The sequence below is a fragment of the Aethina tumida genome, chromosome 4 (genome assembly GCF_024364675.1).
Source record: "Aethina tumida isolate Nest 87 chromosome 4, icAetTumi1.1, whole genome shotgun sequence".
Taxonomy (NCBI): domain Eukaryota; kingdom Metazoa; phylum Arthropoda; class Insecta; order Coleoptera; family Nitidulidae; genus Aethina; species Aethina tumida.
The window spans coordinates 13,636,791-13,660,560 of NC_065438.1; the positions used below are offsets into that span (position 1 = coordinate 13,636,791).

At 25.4% G+C, this 23,770-nt stretch overlaps 1 protein-coding gene across 1 annotated transcript in view; it reads left to right on the forward strand.

Moving 5' to 3' along the window:
* The window catches only part of LOC109596010 (cardiomyopathy-associated protein 5-like), a 79,642-nt gene that overhangs the window by 42,814 nt on the left and 13,058 nt on the right, over positions 1–23,770 (forward strand). The gene's annotated exons all lie outside the window — the stretch shown is intronic.

Below are 23,770 nucleotides of genomic sequence, written 5' to 3' on the forward strand. Positions count from 1 at the left end.
CGAATGCGTACTAGCCGGATGCTGCGAAGTTTTTTGGTCAGACGCAAATAGATAAAGTTTTGTGCACTTATGAAAGCGCACCTTGAATTTACGACTTTGACGGGTTTAGTAAATTGAATGGCTGATTGTTTCGGAGTTCAATGCATTAATAATTATGTATCAATTTCGTTTATTTGCTTAGAGAAAGTCCTTATCGAAAAGGGTTTGCCTTTCGGAGAGAGTCAATGCGATTAAAAGTTAAACAAGTTATGAATTTCATTAACATATAATTTGTAAATATTGTCCGCGGTTTGTACATAAGGAAATTATCCGTTTACAATAATTAAGAATTTATGAATGTCTATTGAGTATGTTAATTGATAAAAGTATGTGCATTGTTCAATTTACGATTATACTCTGTATGGGATATTATTCGTTGGTATATTTTATTTAAATGCATTGAGAAAGAATAAATTAGGTTTTCAGCACGAGGAGAAATGAGGTAACTCTGTTGTATATAAAAAATAGTACTTCCATTAATTTGGTTACTGAATATTACAAATATTTTATTTTATGTATAATAAGCTTTTTTTACTTTAATACAAATTATTTTATTAGAAAAATATTTTTCTATAGAAGTCATTATGTTTTTATTATTGTAATAGTAAAAATTGAAGATAATTATCTAAAAAATCTTATCAATAATACCTTATTGAGAAAAATTTAATAAATGAATGTTCCATAAAAAAATAGATATCTGATGAATATACTTTTGTGTAATAATACCTTATTGGGAAAATTATAATAAAAGAATGTTTCATAAAAAATAAATATTTGATGAATAAAAATACTGTGCCAAATGAACAATGGGTATTTCTTTGTGGTTCTAATAAGATTATTTTCTTATCTAAAATATTCTTTTTAATAATTAAAATGTATTAAGAGTTTTGAATTTTTATTGTTAAGAAATAAATGAATTATTTTATATTATAATTTTGTAGAAATAGGTAAATTATTTTGTTTTATAATTTAGTATTTCTTGTTTTAAATAAGAAAAATTTATTTATTTCTAAATTTTATTAAGTTTGTTTTAATAATTTTATTTTGCTTTAATTATAGGAATTCTTTTAAAACAAATAATAATAATAAATATTTAGTAGTTTATTGTACAATAAATAAATGTCCTAGAGAAAATAAATATATTTGTAACAAATAATTATTTTTCATTCTAAACAAATTATTTTATTATGTAAAATACTTTTTCTAAAAATTAAACTAAAAAATTGAATTAACCTGATTTAGAAATTTTAAAATTATCTTGTTAAGAATTAGGAAATATTTTTTTTTGTATTATAAATTTACATTTCTTGTTTTGAAAAAGAAAGCAACTTTATTTCTTCATTGCATTAAAGATTATTCTAATAATTTTAATAATATCTTATTTAGTAATTTATCGTATAATAAATGAACGTCCTAAAAAAATTTATATTTGATGAAGATTTGTGATAAGTGATTATTTTTTATTTTAATCAGATTATTTTATTACATAAAACAGATTTTTAATTAAACTAGAAAATTAAATTAACCAATTTTAGAAAAATTAAAATTATTTTGATGAGAATTAAGAAATCAAAATAAATAAACTGTATAAAACTAAGAAACCATAAGTTACAAACAAACAAAAGGCTTTGAAGTCTCAGACTTTAATTATATATGCATTACAATTCATATATATTTTTTTATGGTACTATTAAATTTGGAAATTGAAAAAAATATTAAAAAATTATACACCTTGCATTCTTAAGACATTTTATTCATTCAAAAACTTAAGAGCACAAAATATAATATTTAATACCCATTTACAAAAAAAAAATAAATAATTAGTTGACGATAAAATTTAATAAATAAGTCGTAAAGAGCCTCTAAAAACCCGTAAATTACATAAAAACATAACATATTTGAATACCTATATTTTAACTAAGTATCTTTTACAATCCATTTGATTATTCGACTTATCACATGAATTATTAAATACCATATTTTAAAAGAATGAATATCTCAGTGAAAAAAGTGTTTATGTAAAAAATGGAAGAGAAGAGTTATTAACAAATAAAAACTGTTTCAACCCTTAAATTTCAAATAAAAATATTTATTACAGTTTGTACATGCCAATTTCTATGATGATATTAAATTGTGCAATTGTTGAGAATATAAACGTATTATAAAATTCTACAGCTTGCATCATCAATGTTTTTTTCATTCACAAACTTGAAACCACCAGAATGTATGAATAAATCCCCTATATCAAAAGTATGAGTAACTCATTGATGAAAACAAAATAAACTGCGTAAATCCTCGGCAGAAACCGTAAGTTACAAACAAACAAAAAGTCCGTTTCCCTGAATGACTCACATTTAATTATAAAGATCACATCATTTACTGTCTTATTAAATACCCCGATTGTATTAACACTAAAAACACCAATTAACATTGTGGTCATACCGTTTTATTGTCACTTATCAAGTTTTAATGTGTTGTTATCAATTCCATTTGCAGGAACTATTTATTCAGATTATATCTCATGTATATGTAACAATTTCTGTAACGCCCTAACGGTAAATTTTACACGTAAACGTCGACGAAAAAAAAACGCAGGTAATGGCTGTTTACAATGTATATTTTATTTAATGAACAATTTATGTCCTGCAACTGCAGCTCTAATGATCTGTCGTGAGCGTTCATTTGTACCGCTCGAGGTTGGTACGTAACTTATACGAAGGTACTGTTTTGTACGGTTTCAACGCAGGATTCCGGCAATTAATAAACCGCGGATGTTATCTCGATTATCGAACGTGGCGGCGTTTCTTCCCGCAAAATCCCGTCTTCGGCGTTCACCCATGGAGCACCGTCTTTTCCTTTTTTTCCCTTTTCAAATTCGTCGTGTCCTTCACGCTCGCGTACGCCAGACGAGCCAACAATCTATTTAACGTCGGGCTTCTTTCCAGGCAAGGCACCGTGTCAGTGAATGTTTGAATTAATTACGCCGATTCGTCGCGTCTTAACCATTCCGTTTTTGTTTGACGGTCCGCATCTGATTAATTCTTTTTCACACGAATTAGACGAACGATTGAAAAGCTGATTCGTGAATCAGTGAACCGATCGGCGGGTTCGACGGAACGTAACGAAATTGGAGCGTTTTCGTTGGAGAGGACGTGTGTCTATCTGATATGCCCGGGGTTGTACCTTTAGAAAGTTTTTTTATTGATCTATAATCGTGGATTGTAAAAATAATAAATCGTGGATTTGGGTGATAAGAGAGCTTAGTTTAATTGGACTATTAGTTGGTCGTGAAAGCGTTCACCAAATAAAGAAACTGCCTTACACAAAATAATTTAATATAATAAACGTATATTAATGTACAAAGATAAATGTTAATAACTGTTTAAGTGCATATGATTATTTAATACATTACACCGTATATTTAATTAGGAATATTGCTAATTATGCATGGTAATTTACATATTTTTAAAAGAACTTGTTTAAACTAAACACTAAAGCAACGACTTTGAGAAACGTGAAGTCTATTTCCTCCTTCCAAATCAACTTAAATTTTCCTCAAGTAACAAACAAACAGAAACAAATTTCAGTTCGTTGAGGAACGAATGCCCTTTAATTAAATCTTAAGCACAAGCCCACAATATCCAATCAATAACGGTTCCGCTAATGACAAAAAAATCAAAACAACCTTCAATTGATCACCAGTCGTGGAAAGCGACTGGATAACGATAATTATTCCGGATTTCCAACGGTTGAGTTTCTGAACTTCTGTCTGAGCTTAAGAGACACCATAAAACATATTTTATTTCGCCAACAACAATACGTAATTGTTCAGATAATAAATATTTAATGTGGAGTGACGAACTCGTCTCGTGTTCTTTCTATTCATCTCACTCCGAGAATCTAACGAACCCATCTTTTAATGTCAAGTGAATTAAATGTCAACGATTTAAATATTCAGAGGTATAAAATTTATGAATCATTAAATTTGCTAATTTGTCCAATGCGACCTTGTGTCTCGTGTTTTTTCCTTCGGATCGTACCAAAGTCGATTCGATACAGAGAATGACTATCCTAGGCAATTGGAAAGTAAAAGTTGTCCGTTGCTTGTTATGGAATTTGGTAAAAAGTGTGTCCGGAATTGAATTCGAAATAAGTCAATTATTTGGTTTAATTACTTTTAATTAGAATACGTAATATCTCGGTTTTTTCGCTGCTTAATAACAGCGTAACAAACTAATTGTTGTTTAATTTAAGCAACGAAGAAGAGATTTTACGTGAGAATTTGTTAGATAATTGAATTTACCAATTGATTTCAGTTTCGAAAATTAATTAACAATATAAAAGTCAGTTTTCTTGGAATTTCGAGGTGACTGTTTTAATCGTGAGCAGCCGTTACCATTGTTGCTAATCGTTCATTAAAATTTCTCAAATGTTTATTATATTGGTATCATTTTATATTTTTAGAACCAGGTCAGCGTATTTACGAACACAAGGACTGTTCACAATGATTTGTTGTCAGCGCCTTAAGGTTACATTTAAGTGAAGCGGTCTTCGAATTTTTTGCACCGGTTTTCGCATATTTAATCAATGAAAATAGGTTGTTTATTGGATTTTTTCACAGGTTAAAGATCAACTGCATTGTTCAAAAGATCAAGGAATGAGTTTTCTTACTAATAAAACATTCCACACTTTAGAAAAACCAATTTTATTGTATGAAGACTTTATTATCTTCAGTTAGTCCATAAAGTTCGACAACATTTTTTCTTGATTAACAAAAGTTATTAAACAAAAATGTATCTCACATTAATCATTACCTTTTGTTGTGTTCATTAAAAAAGAATTCCGAAATGGTTTAACAATCCTTCTCATTAAACAGCAACAAGAATTTGCCACATTCGCACATGTGGGACAGTCCCAAATCTCACGGACTAACCTAGTACTCTGTTAACTGTTAAATTCAGACAAAACAGTACCGATATTTCGTGGTTCAGTTAAAATTTTGTTTTGAATATTTTATACATTACTTGGCACATAATATTATAGCGAAAGTATGAGTAACTTGTACCATACGTTCTATTAAAATAACCTTTCACTGTTTTACTGTTATTGCTCCAGTTTGTTCGAAGTATTTCGACAAATATTATTCAGTTTTTTTTAATTAATTATACGCGCGAAACCATTGTGTTGTTTTAAATATGTGATCGGACAATAATTAAAATGGATAATTAATTGTTGGGATGGATAAATAAACATAGAAAGTGGCAGTTTTAACAAGGATAGGAATTTGCATTTTTAATAATTGTGTTACGAAATATTTACTTAGAAACTTCTTTCACAATATTTCACACTGTTCAACACAAATTAATCATTTTAAATGCAACTTTATTAATTGTTTGAAAATGACAATTAATTATGTGCAAACTTGTGGCAAAATTACATTTTGTGTACAGTTATTCAGCTTAAAATCATAGTAATCAAAATGCTTTTTGTCACGGGAAATAATTACCACTGAATATAATAAAATTTATAATTTTCTAAAAAATATATAATTAATTTTTTTATTTTTAAATTATAAAATTCAATTAAATTTTAATATGTATTTTAATTGCGTTTTTAAACAATATTTTTATTATATATTTATATGTTTATTTCACTAAATCTATAGATATATAGATATAGATCAATAAATATGTGGCCACTTAAGTATTTGAATGTTAAAATTATATTTTCTATGTATTAATATATTGTAGACTGCAAAATTTATAAATTTCTGAAAAATATATATATTAGAAATTATTTTTTATTTGCCCTTTCAACTAATTTCATCTTAAAATTGTAGATTTCAAAATGTTAAAAATATTAAAACTCTTTTTACATATTTTTAAGGAAGAATTATTGAAAATTAATATATGTTGTACTTTTAATTTATTTATTTTACTAAAAATTGTAAATACAAATGTGTTACACAAAGTAATTTAAATTTTAATCCATAGTCTAGTTTTTTGATATTTGTTTTTAAGGAAGGATTATTGAATTTTTTTAATTACTTGTTTATTATTGATTTTACTGAAAATTCTAGATGAACAGATACGTGACCATTTGAATGTTACATTTATATTCTCTATAAATGCAATCGTAGATTGTATAATTTATAAATTTCTAAAACATATATAATCGAAAATTATTTTTTATTTGCCTATTTTAAGTTTTTGTCTTATAATTATAGATTTCGTATTATAAAAAACAAAATAATTAAATTTTAGTACATATTCTGTTTTTTACGTGTTTTAAGGAAGAATTATTACTTGTTAATATTAATTTTACTGAATATTCTATATAAACAAATATGTGGTCATTTGAATGTTGAAATTACATTATTATTATTATTTATAAATTTTGGAAAAAAAAATAATGGAAAATTATTTTTTATTTACTTATTCTAATTTTTTTGTCAATAATCAAAAATTATATTTTATTTGTCTATTCTAATTTTATTGTCTCAAAATTATAGATTTTAAAATATTAAAACAAAATAATTTAAATTATAATACATATTCCAGTTTTTTGATATGTGTTTTTAAGAAAAAATTATTGAAAATTTTTAATTACTTGTTTAATATTGATTTTATTAAAAATTCTAGATGAACAAATATTGAATGTTAAAATTTTTCTATAAATACAGTCGTAGATTGTATAATTTATAAAATTTTCAAAAATATATAATGAAAAATTATTTTTTATTTACCTATTCTTATTTTTTTCTTAAAATTATAGATTTTAAAATATTAAAACAAAACAACTTAAATTTTGATACATATTTTAGTTTTTGTTATGTATTTTTAAGGAATAGTTATTGAAAATTTTTAATTACTTATTTAATATTGATTTTACTGAAAATTCTAAATGAACAAATATGTGGCCATTTGAATATTAAAATTACATTTTCTGTAAATATCCTCATAGATTGCATAATTTATAAAATTCTGAAAAATATATAATGAAAAATTATTTTTATTTATTCTTTTTTTTTCTTTCTAAGATTATAGATGTTAAAATATAAAATAAATAAATCTAATTTTTTGTATTTTTAATGTAATTTTTTGTTATGTTATACATTTTCTGTAAATTATCTCGTAAGTTTGTATAATTTATAAATTTACTGAAAAATATATAATCTAAAATTATTTTTTATTTATGTTTCTCAAAATTATAGGTTTCAAAATGTTAAAACAAAATAACTTAATTTTTTATACATATTCTAGATTTTTGTTATGTATTTTTAAGGAAGAATTATTAAAAATTAACAAATATTTAATTGTAAAAAATAATTTTCTGTAAATACTGTCGTAGATTTTATTTCTTTGTTCTATTTTTTATTATTATTTTAATTTTTATCTTAAAATTATAAATTTCAAAATGTTAAGGCAAAATAACATAAATATTAATACATATTCTAGTTTTTCGTTTTTTTTATTATTTTTTAAAGGAATTATTGAAAAATAATATTTTTTTTATTTTAATTTTACTAAAAATTATATATAAGCAAATATATGACCATTTGAATGTCAAATTTTCTGAGGTAGATCGTATAATTTATAAAATTCTGAAAAGTTTACAATCCAAAATTATTTTTATATATCTATTCTATTTTTTATCTTAACATCTTTTGTAAAAATTGTCATATTTCTTTTTAAAATAATTTATTTATTATAATTGTTTCAAATTTTTTACATCAACAAATTCTCGGCTTAAAATCTATTAAATTTATTCAAATATCTGAAGCTAAGTGACGCATTTTGTTAGTTTACTAGTAATTTTATCAATATTTTAAATGGAAAGCATGAATTCAATAAGCTCCCCAGCCAATCATCCTCCACCCCAGATTAAATCCACAAGCAAAATAAAAGAAACGCACACAACCAGCAAAACAATCAGAATAATCGATTCTATAATTCGATAACGTTCGCTCCTGCAGCATGCAATTTATCGGTGGGTCTGTGAGACCTTCTTGAAAATCACCATCGACGGCAAGTGGTCGGTAACAAGACACCGAAAGAATAATTGCACACCCGCCCACGAGGTTTATTGTTGCGAACGCTTACGTTTTACGATAGCAATAGTCTGCTGGTTGCGAGGTTAACGGTCTCCGGACACCACGGCGATACCAGACCTCGAAGACCGAACCGAACCAAACACACGTACGCCATACAGACCGGATTTGCCTCGCAAATGCGTTTTCAGACTGTATTTGTTACTTTGTACTTAGTTCGTTCGCTAGATAAGTCTACTTCGTCTTTGGCCAATTTTTAATCCCACAGTTAAGTAATATTTTGACTGCTGAAAAATTATAAAGATCATTTTTTTCAGTTTCATCAGTAGTCAATTAAATTTTAGATTTATTCAAAGCAGTTTACTAGATTAAATCTACTAATTTTTGGCCAGTTTTCAATATGGGGTTAAGTGAAATTTTTGTGTATTGAGTATCAGTATTCAAATTTCATCAATAATCATTTTCAATTTTAACATTAACAGCAAATTTTTGCTTTCTATGAAAACTCCATCAATTGCTAATTAAATATTTGACATTAGAAAAGAAATTTTATCTATGAAAAACATGGTAATAAGTGTTCTTTTAGCAGTGAACTTTTAATTGTCAATGTAATGTTAATAAAATTTTGCCAGTCATTTCTCTAAAAGCAATTGTTACATATTAACAGCCTGAAAGTTTACTTTCTGTGGTAAGCTGAAATTTACACTTCAAGTGTTTAAAGAGGTTTAAATTTCAATTGGATTGTATTAAATATCCAACAATGTGAATGGTAATAATAAGATTTACATTATGTATTTGTTACTTTGTTAAAGAAGCAATACAAAGTCTTAGAGAGTCAACACTGATTGGTGTCAAATCAACTTCATATCTAATCTTTAAACAGTAAAATATTATATTATATTATCTTAAAATAGTAAATAATGAGCTTGACAAAGAAATATTTATTCTGTTGATGAAACACTTCATGATGGAATTAAATAGTTTATGTTTCTAATTAGATATGGGCCAACAATTTGCTTATATAATTATCAAAATATTGAGTCGTTATTACGTGATCAATCTGAAGCAACAGGAAATTAATTCAATTCTGTTGCAAAAAATAAATTAATTTAACAATTTTTCATAACTATTTCAAAATAAATGATATGTATTTCTTATATATTTCATAAAAAATTTAGTTTTTTTTTTTAATATTATATAAAAAATTTTTCTTGCCCTATTATTATAAAAGTCAACAAATTCCTACATTCTCAAACATAATGCTATTACAAAAAAACATCTATCAGGTAGGTCAGTTTTTTGTGCTGCCTCAGATGGAACGGACAGGTCAGATAAAACGTCCATCAATCGGTAAGGACGCACACGGAAAAATTTTCTAGAAATTAAAGACTAGAACGAAAACGTTCAAAAAATACCAACTACATTGTTAAATATACGATTAGATCAGATTTGATTCACCATTGTTTGTAGTTTTCTTCCACCTTAGTCATTACAATTGAATTGATAATCGTTTTATGAATGAATGAACGATATGATCAAATTTTTTAGGCCTTTTATCGGCCTCATTGTGTTAGAAATTTCACTTGATGCAAAATGATTAATAAATACTACTAATTTTTGTCATTCATGTTAACAAAAATGTTTGTTAATTAACAAAAATTCATGACATTATTTATGAAAACAAAGTTCACTTCGATTATTTTTTTCAATCGACAATTTTTTTACAATTTTTATATAAAAAATTTGATTCTTTCTTATTTTTTGACTATAAAAATTATAAAATATACTTCATATGTCTATTATATAAGCTGTTCTTCATTATAAATAAAAAGCATAAAGCGATGTACATCTTAAATAGGCCACACTGTGTGTACCATCAGTAATATGCCACATTTTTCATAAAAGTTGGTATATATCCACTTTAAAGGCATCTAAATTCAATGAAGAACTTATTTATTTTTCAATTTTTCTCATTTTAGACTGTAAAAATGATAAAATATACTTCTGAATGATGATGTACAATCGATTATCATTTATGAAGTTTTTTTAGTCCACTTTTTAAGCGGTTAGTCATTATAAATATAAAAATTAAAGGGATGTGCATCTTAAATAAACCACACTGTATGTACCATCAGGAATATGTCACATTTTTTATCAAATTTTGTATATATCCATTTTAAAGACATGTAAATTCAATGAACTTATTTATTTTTCAATTTTTCTCATTTTAGACTGTAAAAATGATAAAATATACATCAGTATGATGATGTACAATCGATTATCATTTATGAAGTTTTTTTTCAGTCCACCTTTTAAGCAGTTAGTCATTATAATTATATAAATTAAAGGGATGTTCATCTTAAATAAACCACACTGTATGTACCATCAGGAATATGTCACATTTTTTATAAAATTTTGTATATATCCATTTTAAAGACATGTAAATTCAATGAACTTATTTATTTTTCAATTTTTCTCATTTTAGACTGTAAAAATGATAAAATATACATCAGTATGATGATGTACAATCGATTATCATTTATGAAGTTTTTTTTCAGTCCACCTTTTAAGCAGTTATTCATTATAAATATAAAAATTGAAGGGATGTGCATCTTAAATAGACCACACTGTATGTACCATCAGGAATATGTCACATTTTTTATAAAATTTTGTATATATCCATTTTAAAGACATGTAAATTCAATGAACTTATTTATTTTTCAATTTTTCTCATTTTAGACTGTAAAAATGATAAAATATACATCAGTATGATGATGTACAATCGATTATCATTTATGAAGTTTTTTTTCAGTCCACCTTTTAAGCAGTTATTCATTATAAATATAAAAATTGAAGGGATGTACATCTTAAATAGACCACACTGTATGTACGATCAGGAATATGTCACATTTTTTATAAAATTTTGTATATATCCATTTTAAAGACATGTAAATTCAATGAACTTATTTATTTTTCAATTTTTCTCATTTTAGACTGTAAAAGTGATAAAATATACATCTGTATGATGATGTACAATCGAATATCATTTATGAAGTTTTTTTAGTCCATCTTTTGAGCAGTTATTCATTATAAATATAAAAATTAAAGGGATGTGCATCTTAAATAAACCACACTGTATGTACCATTAGCAATATGTCACATTTTTTATAAAATTTTGTATATATCCATTTTCAAGACATGTAAATTCAATGAAATTATTTATTTTTCAATTTTTCTCATTTTTGACTGTAAAAATGATAAAATATACTTCTGAATGATGATGTACAATCGATTGTCATTTATGAAGATTTTTTTAGTCCACTTTTTAAATATAAAACTTAAAGGGATGTGCATCTTAAATAGACCGCACAGTATGTATCATCAGAAATTAGTCACATTTTTTATAAAATTCTATATATATCCACTTTAAAGATATGTAAATTCAATGAAGAACTTATTTATTTTTCAATTTTTCCTCATTTTTAGACTGTAAAAATGATAAAATATACTATTGTCTGGTGATATACAACCGATTATCATGTATAGAGCTTTTTGTCGTCTAGTTTTTAAGCAGTTACTCATTATAAATATAAAACATTTTATAAAAAAATGGCTTAATCAATTTTTCTTTTTATTGTTTATGTTTTAAGTTATTCATTATAAATATAAAACTTAAAAAGGAAATTTAGTTTATATAGGCCATACTGCATGTGCAGTCAAGAATCTGCAATATTTTTTATAAAATTTATTTCCATTTTAAAAAAATTTATATGTGTAATTCAATGAGGATCTTATTTTTTATATAAAAAATAGCCTATTCAGTTTTTCCCATTAATGGGAAAACTGTTTGGGTTTTTAAGGCTGTTATTCATTATAAATAAAAAATTGGGGTGACCATCTTAAATAGATCATCCAGTATGTGCAATCAGGAAAATTGAATTAATGAACTGTCAGAATTTTCGAAAAAATCGTTCGGTGTGCGTCGAATGGAAGCTTCGGCCGGCGGTTCTCAAGTGCAGTTTCACCTGTTGGCGCTCGAGGCGGTCGAAGCCAGACGGTTCGTATCGTCTCACGCCCGTGCCAACCCCGAAACACAAATACCGAAACCGTCGTCGTCTTTTTGTTTCCTCGCGTCGCTCCTCTTTCTTTCCTTTCGGACCGTTCTTCCTTTCTTTCGCCGACACGAAACCGGACCGAGTAAAAGTCGACGGAATCCGCCACGATTTTTGCGACCCAAACCGCTGCAATTTGTCCCGGCTTTTTCCGTTAGTTTTTTTCCCGGCACGTGTGTTTTGGACGTGGAGAACTCGAGGGAAAATTGGAAATTTTGCGCGGAAAATTGCTGGTTTACGCTTTGTTTTGTACACTCGTTGTTATCCTTCGGCAGAAATATGCGGTTATTGTTAGAATACTGAGAATACTTCAGTTCCTTACTTCATGAATAAGCACTTTGTTACTAAGAATTTTTATATTTTTAACTAGATTTAATTATTGCTATAAAAAAAACATATATTTTATTTTAATCAGATACTGACTTAAATTCTTTTGACACTAAAATATATTTACTAATATGCATGCTAATTTATTTTATTTATTACTATGAGTTTTTTAAACTTTTATCTTGTTAATTTTTTTTTAAACTGAGATAATTAATTTTTTGCACTCTTGTTCTCAGGTTTTGAAGCTTTTATTTAAATTGGTCGCAACTAAAATAAAGAATTGTATAGATTACAGATTTAATTTTATATTTTCTATCGCTGATTTTATTGGAATAGTTTGATTAATTTAAGTAAATTATAAATAAAATTGCCAGTTACATTCGAAAGTAACTCAATAAACATTTTTTCATTTTTAACAAAGATTTCGAAAGTTAATCCCATCACAATAAATTTTACATAGTTATAACAACTAATTAATCCATTTTTATCATTTTTCATTTTATCTTGTTATTTTTTAAAAACTGACATAATTTATCTTTGACTTCAAGTTTTTTTTTAATTGATCAAAACTAAAATTTAAATTTTTGAAGATTACAAATTTAATTTTTCATTTTCTATATTTTCCATTGTTGATTTTATTGGAACAGACTAATTAATTTAAGTAAATTATAAATAAAATTTCCAATTACATTCGAAAGTACCATAACAAACATATTTTTCCATTTTTAACAAAGATCTTGAACGTTAATCCCATCACAAAAAATTTGTATCGTTCTCACAACTAATTAGAACATTAATTCATTCTTATAAATTTCATTTTATCTTGTTATTTTTTTGAAAAACTGAAATAATTTATCTTTGTTCTCAAGTTTTAAAGCTTTTTTTAATTGGTCAAAACTAAAATTTACATTTTTGAAGATTACAAATTTAATTTTAGATTTTCTATATTTTCCATTGTTGATTTCATTGGAACAGACAAATTAATTTAAGTAAATTATAAATAAAATTTCCAATTTCATTCGAAAGTACCATAACAAACATATTTTTCCATTTTTAACAAAAATCTTGAACGTTAATCCCAACACAACAAATTTGCATCGTTCTAACAAATAATTAGACCATCTGTGTCCTTAATGGGTCAGAACTAAAATTTACATTTTTGAAGATACCAATTTAATTTTACATTTTCTATATTTTCCATTGTTGATTTTATTGGAACGGATTGATTAATTTAAGTAAATTATAAATAAAACTTCCAATTACATTCGAAAGTGCCATAACAAACATATTTTTCCATTTTTAACAAAGATCTTGAACGTTAATCCCATTACAATAAATCTGCATCGTTTTAACAACTAATTAGACCATTAATTCATTCTTATAAATTTCATTTTATCTTGTTATTTTTAAAAAAAAACTGAAATAATTAGTTTTTTTTACTTCAGTCTTCAGGTTTTAAAGCTTTTTTTTAATTCGTCAAAACTAAAATTACGTTTTTGAAGAATACTGATTTAATATTACATTTTCCATCGTTGATTTTATTGGAACGGATTGGTTAATTTAAGTAAATTATAAGTAAAATTGCCAATTACATTCGAAAGTAACACAACAAACATATTTTTCCATTTTTAACAAAGATCTCGAACGCTAATCCCATCACAACAAATTTGCACCATTACAACTAATTAGACCATTAACCCATTCGTACCATTTTTCGAACGAAAGCGGTGAATTTGTGCCCATAATCGACCATAAATTATTATCAATGAGTTCGACTCTCAACTGATCTTGACCTCGATTTTGGTACATTGTTTTTTTTTATTCACCTGTGCTTTTGTCTCTGACCATACACTTGATGGCAGCTCTGAATGGGTCACAATTAACATTTTCGATTCTCCAAAGCTGCGGGCGAGCACATTTGCCCAACTTGACTCTGTTGTTACCTTTTGATTTCATCTATTGTCTAGCTCAATTGGGTTTAATTGATTTCGACTTTGGTGGCCAGACTTGGTCCTCTCAGTTGCTTAATCATAAAGGAGCTGAAATTGTTCCTTTTTATTGGCCTCACGTGTGGTACTGTAAGTAAGTAAGAGTTGAAAACTAGATCACTGTTACCTGAGGCAACCAATTAAGCTTTATCTGTATCAAGATACTGAGACACAAGTATTATTAACTCACATATAATTGCTGATCTTTCAACCGATAAAAATCTTATTGTCTGGTGCTGTACCAAACGCTATTGATGGTACGACTTCGTATTAAACATGTTTTAAAGTCAATCCGGTTTAATAATAAATGTTAGACCGCAAGGATTCATTTGTTTATTGAAGAAAGTAAATAAACAATAATGCACGTGTGTGGATTCAAGATGGTTCTAACTGGTTTATCAACTCATTCATTATTTATAAGGTTAAACGTTGCCAATTTCAACTGTGACCTACTGGCGAATGCAGTTTTTAGGTTCTAGGTTGCACGAACCTGCAAAATATTCGCAAATTTCTCCCGATAAATTCACATCAAAGCAACTTATTTGCGTTATGTCACAGCCAACATTAGTGTCTAAATAACACGTCTCGGTTCAAGTTCATGTGAACCTTTTTCAAAATGACGGAAGTCGCCCCAAACAATGAACGTGCGGATCACGAAGCGTAGTTCAAAGACGGCTGGGATTTTAATTTTTTACGTACGGTAATTAAAAGACTCGTCTTATTGTTTTACCTAGAAGGCAGTGGCGTAGAAAAATAAATATTATAGAATAACGTAATAGGAATTTTAATAACTGAGCCGCCACATTAGCATAAGAGTCGTTAAATGTTTAATTAACCTGTTTCTTGGGTACACATTGAGCAATGTTTTACTTGCAAAGTTTACGCATATTAAAACAATATTTGTTTTTATTTCAGGTAAATGTCACGGACCAAACTCATGTGCAAGTCGGTAAGATAGTTTTGAAAAATTAATTAACGAATATTTTTGTGTGTTCTTGATGGGGTAATAAGGAAATTCGCCAATGGTACCTAAATATATCTAATTGGAGCAAGAACACGTCCTTGTGACACGTTACGAAAAATAATTTACATACGGTTTTAGAACGACTAAACTAATTGACAGTATGTGGGCACAGCAAACAGTTTCTAAATGGGATTTTTGCATTTTTCGAATAAATTACCACCCGATATCATAGACCACTGAACCCATTTTTGTTTGCGATGAAGTTAAAAGTCAGCTGCAGTTCTGGTGGGCTTTATGGGTGTTTTATGGTAATAAACTAAACAGTGATTATTTTCTTTAATATTACATCATGGTGTTGTACAATTTTACTAAATTTGCATCATCTAGTCTGACTTACTGTACAGAGTGGCCCAAATGGGTTGTCATTGACAAGTATTTCCATATTATATATGGATATTTTCTGAAATATCAGTGACTAACTTTTAGCAGATTTCGAAATAATGTAACAGCTATTTCAATTAAAAAATATCTCCTTAAAATTTCAAGATAATAGAACTTTTTAATGAATAATATTTTCATTTATCTTTACTTGAAATATGATGATGTTTCTGATAGTTTTCGAAATATTAAATTAAAAATTAAAATAATGTTTGTCATAATTCACTACTTCAAATTTGCTAAATATGATATGTGACAAACTTCATATCTTAACCATTGATAATTTGTTTGAAAATTGGTTATTATATCACAATTTTTGTGTGAAACAAAATGAATCGTTATCGTTCTTTTTGTTTCATAGACGACAATATTAACTATCTCAAAATTTAAGAAAACATATCGAAAATTTGATTTTTTCGACATCTTATATTCAATTTCAATTATGGAACTTTCTTCAAACAATATACCTAAAATGAGGTTTTACCTCAAATAAATATCTCGCTAAAATTTCGAGATAATAAATATTTACAATTTTTTAATTAATGATATTTTAATTTATCTTTACTTAAGATATGACGATGTTTGTGATAGTTTTCGAAATATTAAATTAAAAATTAAAATAGTGTTTATCATAATTCACTATTTCAAATTTACTATATATGATATTTAACAAACTTTTTGTTGTCATATCTTAACCATTGATAATTTGTTTGAAAATTGGTTATTATATCACAATTTTTGTGTGAAACAAATGAATTATCAGTATAATCTTTTTTGTTTCATGGACGATAATATTAACTATCTCGAAATTTAACAAAAAATATAAAAAATTTGTTTCTTCAGACATTTTATATTCAATTTCAATTATGGAACTTTCTTCAGACAATATACCTAATATGAGGTTTTACCTCAAATAAATATCTTCCTAAAATTTCGAGATAATAAATATTTACAATTTTTTAATTAATGATATTTTAATTTATCATTACTTGAGATATGACGATGTTTCTGATAGTTTTCGAAATATTAAATTAAAAATTTAAAGTCTTTGTCATAATTCACTATTTCAAATTTGCTAAATATGATATTTGACAAACTTATAGTTGTCATATCTTAACCTTTAATAATTTATTTTAAAATTGGATATTATATCACAATTTTTGTGTAAAACAAAATGAATAATCAGTATCATCCTTTTTGTTCCATGGACGACAATATTAACTATCTCGAAATTTAACAAAAAATATCAAAAATTTGATTTTTCAGACATTTTATATTCAATTTCAATTATCTATATTTTTTCAGACAATATACCTGATATAAGATTTTACCTCAAATAAATATCTCCCTAAAATTTCAAGATAATAAATATTTACAACTTTTTAAATAGTGATATTTTAATTTATCTATCTTTACTTGAGATATAACGATGTTCCTGATAGTTTTCGAAATTTTAAATTAAAAATTAAAATAATGTTTATCATAATTGACAATTTTAAATTTGCTAAATATAATATTTGACAAACTTATTGTTGTCATTTATTTGAAAATATCACAATTTTTGTGTGAAACAATATGAATTATCCGTATCTTCCTTTTTGTTTTATAGGCGATAATATTAACTATCTCAAAATTTAAGAAAACATATCGAAAATATGATTTTTCCGACATTTTATATTCATATTCAATTATGAAATTTTCTTCAGACAATATGTTAAAATATGATTTATTACCTCAAATAAATATCTCCCTAAAATTTCAATTTTTTAATTAATGATATTTTAATTTATCTTCTGATAGTTATCGAAATATTAAAATAAAAATTAAAATAGTATTTATTATAATTAACTATTTTATGATATTTGACAAACTTATTGTTGTCATATCTTAACCATCACAAATTTTATGTGAAACTTTCAGACAGTATACCTAAAATAATCTTTTACCTCAAATAAATATCTCCCTAAAATTTCAAGATTCTAAATATTTTCAACTTTTCGAAATATTAAATTAAAATAGTATTAATCGCAATTGATTATTGTTGTCAAATCTTAACCATCAATAATTTATTTGAAAAGTTGTAATTTTTGTTTGACAATTTTTGTGTGAATATTTGTGAATTTAAAATTAGGATTTTAATATAAGCAAAATAAATAATCACCAACATCCTTTTTATATTATTTATATAAATGAATTAACTGGAAAAAAAAATTGAGAAGCAGACTCAAATCAGTTTTTCTCTCCCCAGTCTAGAAATACTTGTAACATCAAAAGACAACCAATTTGGGATTGAACGCTGGATCAAGACTGAAACCCCAAGACTAGTCGTCGCTTATTCCTCCGAACAAAAAAATTAATTTCTTTCAGTTAAAAAATTCCTGCGAGTATTTTTTGACGTTTTATAGCAAAAGAGGATTTATGTACAAACAAAAACAAAGAGACTCGGCAGGAAAACATCGGTTAGGCACGTACGAGTGCTAAAACATTGAGCAGGTAGAGTGGACGTGTGCTGTAATGTAACCGCCACCATTATATGCTCACACGTGACGTCATACTCATCAGTCTAGGCGTGAATTAAGTTGTGTGTGTGTTCGTCTGGTTTTTGCATTGAAAATCAGTGACGTAGATTTAAAAATTACTTCAGAGGATGACAAAATTAAACTGCTTATATTTAAGACATTAATTTTTACGAAGGTTAATGGAGTATTTTAATAATAAATAAAATGGAAACCTTAAATGGTCACAGCTTTAACGACACATGAAAGTATTTATTGTTATTTTTTACTTTTTCTGTCGACGTTTAGAAATTTGTTTTAGTTGTTTTGTCACATTTAAATCAATAAATAATAATTGTTCCAGTAAAAGTGCCTTTCATTTCAACACATTTTAATCCTATAATATAACTCAAACATCCCAATCAAAAGCGGAAACATAATTAGAAAATAGAGAGTTAACAACAGATTTTGTCATAAAATAACAGAAAACATATGGCTTATTGATATTCAAATTTTACTATAAATCTTAATTGTTCTAGGTCACCGTAAAAAGTAAACCAGAATGCAGCACAAATGTTTGTCAAATTAATAAACAATTAAACCGAAATTTGTGTACCCGGGATGTTTAATTAATTTTAAAAAATCCGATGTGCTGCCTTATTGAAACGTTAATTAATTTTTATCGATCAATTTATTCCAATTAGTTTGTATGTGATCAGTCATTAATCTTTTAACTGTTGCTTTCTAAATCACATTTAATACAACAATGGTCACATTTTTAAAATAAGAAGAACCTTGAATTCGCAATAGAGTCAATTATTTCCAGTATGGCATTATTAAATCAATTTTTTATGCATGTACTGAGGACGTTGATTAATCCATCTAAAATTAAAACAGTAACATTACATCTACTCGACAACAAATTATTTTTTTATCAGTTTTTAATACGCGAGTCTCATTTACGATCACGTATCGATTTATTATTGTAACGAAATGAGTTATGTTCACCTTTTAATCATCGGAAGAGAGAAACGAAAACTGCAGACATAATTGGGTTACAGAACTGCGTGCAGTCCGTTCTCCACTCCGATAAAATTCCTCCGAATTTCTAAAACTGACAAGATGCGGCTGTATTCATCGATTATTAGGTGTTCAATCGTAAAACATCGTTCGTTTATAATTAAGTATAATTAAATTAAATGATACGTCGTGCGAGGTAAAAGTAACGACCGGGGGGTACGACCTCACTGATCTTTGTAATTTATCGTATTTTAATGACGGTTTTTGTGTTGATTTTTGTTGCTGGTCATAAAATGTTTATTAAATAATGCAGTAGCGTGATTCGATTGATTTTTAATTGAAGTAGAAAGTGTAATATTCAAATTAGGGGATTTTTACTTGTTTTCTGATTGAAACCGGCAGTACGGCTGCATAATAAAATTCACTATTGTCGGTAGTTTGAAAGAGGAATAGTGAGAGTGTGATGCCACGTACCGGGTTTAATATCGGAAGATATGAACTGTGTTTTGAATAAATTAAAATGTTCAGTTTCCTGTGAAATTATTAAGTGTCGAAATTATAGTTTTCCACAGAAATTACTGTACTGTCATTTATAGTTTAATACAAAACAAACATAAATATTTTAAATTCTTAAAAAACTTGTAATTGTGGTTTTCCACAGAAAGGCCATGAAACCTGTACTTCCATTTTTACTTTAGAGTCCAATAATTATAAATTTAAATTCTTTAAAATCTAAGGAATTTTACTCCTAAACTTTTTATACTAAAGAATGTTAATTTTAGAGATTAATGAATCTTAAAATACAAAATTTATTTAGAAATATTAACTTTTTTGTTAAGAAAAAAATATAATAAAAATTTTAAATTAAATTTTTTATTGATATTATTATGAAATTGTAAAATTATAAATAATAATTTATATATATGTGATAATATATTCAATTCATCTCATACTGATAGGTATCTAATAATTTAATTTTTCAAATAAATCTTGAAAAATGTCTTCATAAAATACCAAAATCAAGATAATAAATGAATAAATAAGTACCACATAAAATAAAATATGTATCTTTTTATATTTTCTAATGCTTCTAAAACTAGTTAACTAATTTAAATTCATTTATTCAGGAAATACTGCGCAATTTAAAATTAAACAATTAAAACTTGAAGAATTTTTATCAAGTTAATAAATGGTTTTCCAAATACAATAAAAACTCAACTATATTTGCAATTTCTAATGAATTTAAAACCAGTTAAATAATTTAAAATTATTTATTCTGAAAAATTCATGTAGTTTACAATTAAACAATTAAAACGAAAATGTGAAGGAATTTTGTTGTAAAATATAATTTAAAAATCTTGAAACTATGTTTATGTCAGAAGTAATGTTAATTTTAGACATGTCACATTAAAAAATCATTAGACACAATTCTATTAAAATTTTTAAATTAATTTTTTTATAGGTTTTTATAAAATAAGAAAATTAATATTAATAATTTTTAATTATGTAAATTTGATATTTTTTCAATTCAGTATCTTAAAATTTTGTTTTAAATGATTTTAACAAAGTCTCTTAAATATATATAAAAATATTGTTAATTTTATTAAATTTATATAAAACTCTACAATAAATAAACGCCGAAAATAATATTTATTGTGAAAATTTTTATTTAAATAAATAAATATATTTAAATAAATACATAAATACATCGATTAAATTTTATAAAATTTTTTAGTTTTTCAAATAAATTGTGAAAACACAAACATCAAGATAATAAATGAATAAATAAGTATAAGTTAAAATAAAAAAATTAAATATGTATCTTTATATATTTTCTAATGTTTCTAAAACTAGTTAACTAATTTAATTTTTTTTATTCAGGAAATCTCTTATTCTTTATCTCACTAAAAATCATTCTATTAAATAAATAAATTCTTAATTATTATAAATTTATAAATTTAATATTAATAATAATTTTTAAATGAATAAATAACTAGATAAAAGAGTGAAATTAAATGAATATTTTTTTTACTTTCTACTGCATTTAAAACTAGTTTACTAATTTAAAATTATTTATTCAGGAAATATTATGCAATAAAATTAAGCAATTAAAACACAAAAAAATGATTGAATGAATTTCGTTGTAGTATATAATTTAAAAAATATTGACACCTTTTATGCTTAAAATTTTGTGCTACAAAATTGTAAAACTAATAATAAAGTATAAATAGAAAAATGTTATAACATTTTCTATTTAGTATATCAAAGTGTACATTATATTTTAGTAATTTTATCATAAATACGTCAAATATGCACAACAATTTCGTTAATTTTAAATATTTACATAATACTATAAATAAACGTCTTAAATAATGTCTTCTGTGAATTTTTTTCTGACACATATTTAATAAATAAATAAAATCATTAAAACTTATTTAATATTAGTAAATTTTAATGATTTATTTTATTATTATTTATTTTTCATTTTAATTTTATAGTTTTTCAAATAAATCTTGACAAGTTAACTAATTTAAAAATTTTTATTAAGAAAATTCTGTAAAATTATTAATAAATATGATATTTTTTTTTCAATTCAGTATGTTATATTAACATGTACATTTTAATTTAGTAATTTTAACATAAATATGTCAAACATGCACAACAATTTTGTTGATTTTAAATGTTCACATAATGCTATAAATAAACGTCATAAATAATGTTTACTGTGAATTTTTACATATTTAATAAATAAATAAAATCATTAAAACTTATTTAATATTAATAAATTCATTTTACGTTTATAGTTTATAGTTTTTCAAATAAATCTTGAAAAATATCTCCAGAAAACACAAAAATTCAAAATAAATAAATTACCAGCAGATAAAATAAAAAATCATGTATGTATTTTTTGTACTTTCTAACCCATTTAAGATAAGTTAACTAATATAAAATTTTTTATTTTACAGAATTTTTTATATTAATAGATATAAAAATGTGATATTTTTTTTCAGTTCAGTATATTAACAGGTACATTTTAATTTAGTAATTTTAACATAAATATGTTAAATATGCACAACAACTTTTTTGATTTTAATGTTTATATAACACAATAAATAAACGTTGAAAATAATTTTTATTATGAAATTTTTTGTGACATACGTGTGTATTTAATAAATACATAAAAGTATATCAACAGTTAACAAATATCAGTAATTTGATTTTATTTTTTATAGTTTTTCGAGTATATCTTAAAAAATATCTATAAAAAAGTTAAAAAATTAAAAATAATAATAAATGACTAAATAATAACAGTTAAAATAAAAAATATGTATTTTGTTACTTTCTAATGCACTTAAAACTAGTTAAATAATTCCAAATTATTTATTCAGAAAATTTTATGTAGTTAAAAATTAAACAATTAAAACAAAGAAAAAACTACATTTTAAATACAAATACGTTCATACGTAATTATGCAAATGTTTAGATTGTACATAAGTGGTTTAAAACTCTATTTGTGTTTTACTTTTTCGAACAGCTAAGTTTGCGTGTGCTGAGAGAATGTGGGACCAATATGTTGCATAAATTCATAATCTTCCTACTTGCAGCAATTAAAATTGCAAAATATCAGCACACGACCTTAACAGGCTAAAATTCTTTGCCGTACAGCATTGTTGAACGTTGTTTCCAAATGCCTCAGGATTTTTTTCTAATTGTGAATAATTTGCTTAATTAATGTGACCGGCGGTTGCTCAAACAACGAAATTATATATTAATTAAAGGAGTGAATAATTTTTGCCATGTGGCAAGACGTTAAAACTTAATGTATGAAGTTCACTTCATAATTTTAGTTTCACTGCAGTTTTTATATGGACAATGAATATCTCTTTGGGTTCTTATGGTAAGAGTTGATGACCTTGGTGCAAGCTGAAGAAGACACTCTGTTAAGAAGACTGGAAAGTGGCCATGTGATATCGGGAGGTAATTGCATTAAATTCGACCTCAAATGCAATTGCAAGCTGTTCTGTGGTTAATATAATAAAAAATGTGTACAGTGTATTTACATACAGTTGTAATTCCCAAAATTTGTTGAGTAAAGTAATTAATTAAGGCATAACATAAGGCGGCCACTTTCCAATAACCTGAATAAGACAATTAAAAATAATCAATATGAAGAAGTCTCAAGATAAATGTTGAGGTGAATCTTCCCTTTCTAATTCGAAATCAGCATCATTAATAAATCAAAGTTCGTTTCCTGAAGAGTATCTCGAGTATAATTGCGGTATACCTTTCTGAAAACTATTTACGTGTGATGTATATCGACAAATATCAAGCACTCT